The following is a 2,256-nucleotide window of genomic DNA, read 5'->3' as shown; positions in this document are numbered from 1 at the left end:
ACTGATACGGATGTACACAATGAAGTTACCGTTACGTCATAAGCAGTCATTCGCTGGTAGAGCAGGAGATAACATACAAATATTTAAAGGGATGTTAAGAGAACTTGAGTTTATCTTCAGTGAAGATGACGCAAGAAAAAAACGTACAAGCAGAGGAAACAATTGTAGGGGGAATAACAGCGACCTATCAGGTCTTAATAATAACTCCAATGGTAATAATTACGGAGGAAAAGGTAATGTTTTTGGAAGGAGTGGTAGTCGCCCATTGGAAAACAATAATAACTATAGTTTTGCTAACGCACAGAGTGCAAATAACGGTTATGGTTTCGGGGGACTGGGGAATTATAATGGGGGATTTGATCCTACAAACTACGGTGGTACCTATAATGCGAGATACAATCCCCGTGCAAACGAAGGCGGAAGATTTATAGGGTTTCAGCAGCAAAATCCAGGTTATTCAGGTGGAAGTGGAATGGTCAGAACGCAGAAAGGATGGGAAAATCAAACTTCAGCGGGACAAAACAAGCCAAATGAACCGATAGAGGAAGTCGAGGTTAGGCCACCAAACCCAGATAAAAGACAAAATTGACGAGTTGAGCGGTACGAAGACCAGTCACAAGTAATTCGATGGAACAATGAAGTTAATTGTATAATTTAACACGTAAATAGACTTAGTTTTCATAAGCCAGATTCTGAAGTAGTATTAAGGGGAGATCGAATACAGACACCAGCATGCTGGGATTCAATTACTGGGAATCGACCGACGATGATGAGGAACAGGAGTCAGAAACGGTGAATATAGACAGTAGTACAAAAATTGATGATGATGACCTAACTGTAGAAGAAAGTAATGGTATGCCATGAAGATAAAGCACTATTGATAACACCAATAGTGATACGTAGTTAGAAGTGAATTCCCACTAGTAACTAAAGTAAAATAGCATTAGGTTCTCTCTTAAAGACGTAGTGTGAAGGAGGAGCAAGTTGATTTTTGTAGAAGAAGTGGTAGGAAATAGATGATTAAGGGGGAAGGAGATAGGCATTTTAATTTTTGTTCAGTCGAGGACGGTGAACAAATCATTGAAGAGATGTTTTGGGGAATATGTGAAGCATATAGGATTTGTGGAAGATACCACAATCTAATTCTAAAATAGAAATATGAGGGACAGAAGAATAAGAAGTCGTTAGGAGGTAATTATTAGGAAAGAGAATTGAAATATTAAGCTAAGCAAGAAACATGTTATTTCGTGGAAGGAGGTAGAACAGTAGAATGTTATGTTCACCAGAAAAGATTGTCATATGGAAGAGTACAATGAGAGAAGATAGGAATGTAAAAGTTTGCGATCGAAAAAATAGGAAGAAGTGGTAAGTAAGAAGTTAAAAAAATACAACGGATCAATACAGACGGTTTTTGAAGGGCAATAACAAAAAATAAATTAAAAGTGTATTTTGAGGTTTTGTTACAGCTAAGGACAAAAAGAAGAGATTGAACAGAAAGAGAAACTGGAGTCGGAGTTAAGTTGCGAAGTTTTCAAAACAATATAATATACCTGTAGTTAGAAAAAAAAGGTTATTAACATACTAACTGTCATCTCTGTTACTATCCATAGTGATGAAAATGAGGAAACTATGACCTTTATCTTATAGTAGAATTAAGATAAATGAAAAAAAAGGGGAAGCTAATTTTTGATAGAATTAATGATACTGTTTGAAAAGTCATATAAAAAACTGTTTAATGTTTGTAACGTTGATAGTATATAGTGGATAGCTTAATCTAAGGATGTAAGGAAAGTAAGATTGTCACATATTGAAGAGGAAGTCGGCAGCCAAGGTGCAGCATCATTGCGACCAGATCGACGGCGAGACTGAGGAGAGCAGTTAGGCATGAGAGGAAGGAATTCTGAGTGTGAGTGCCTGGTACGTCAGCTTACGAGACAAAAGAAGAGGCCTTGAAACTTCCTGGCAGATTAAAACTGTATGCCGGACCATGACTCGAACTCGGGACCTTTGCCTTTCGCGGGGAAGTGCTCTGCCAACTGAGCTACCCAAGCACGACTAATGCCCCGTCCTCACAGCTTTACTTCTGCCAGTATCTCGTCTCCTACCTTCCAAACTTTACAGAAGCTCTCCTGCGAACCATGCAGAACTAGCACTTCTGAAAGAAATGATATTGCGGAGACATGGCACAGCCACAGCCGTGGGGATGTTTCCAGGATGAGATTTTCACTCTGCAGCGGAGAGTGCGCTGATATGAAA

Source organism: Schistocerca serialis, chromosome 4 (genome assembly GCF_023864345.2).
Source record: "Schistocerca serialis cubense isolate TAMUIC-IGC-003099 chromosome 4, iqSchSeri2.2, whole genome shotgun sequence".
Lineage (NCBI taxonomy): Eukaryota > Metazoa > Arthropoda > Insecta > Orthoptera > Acrididae > Schistocerca > Schistocerca serialis.
The sequence above is the reverse complement of the archived record's forward strand: the minus strand, read 5'-3'. Positions refer to the sequence as shown.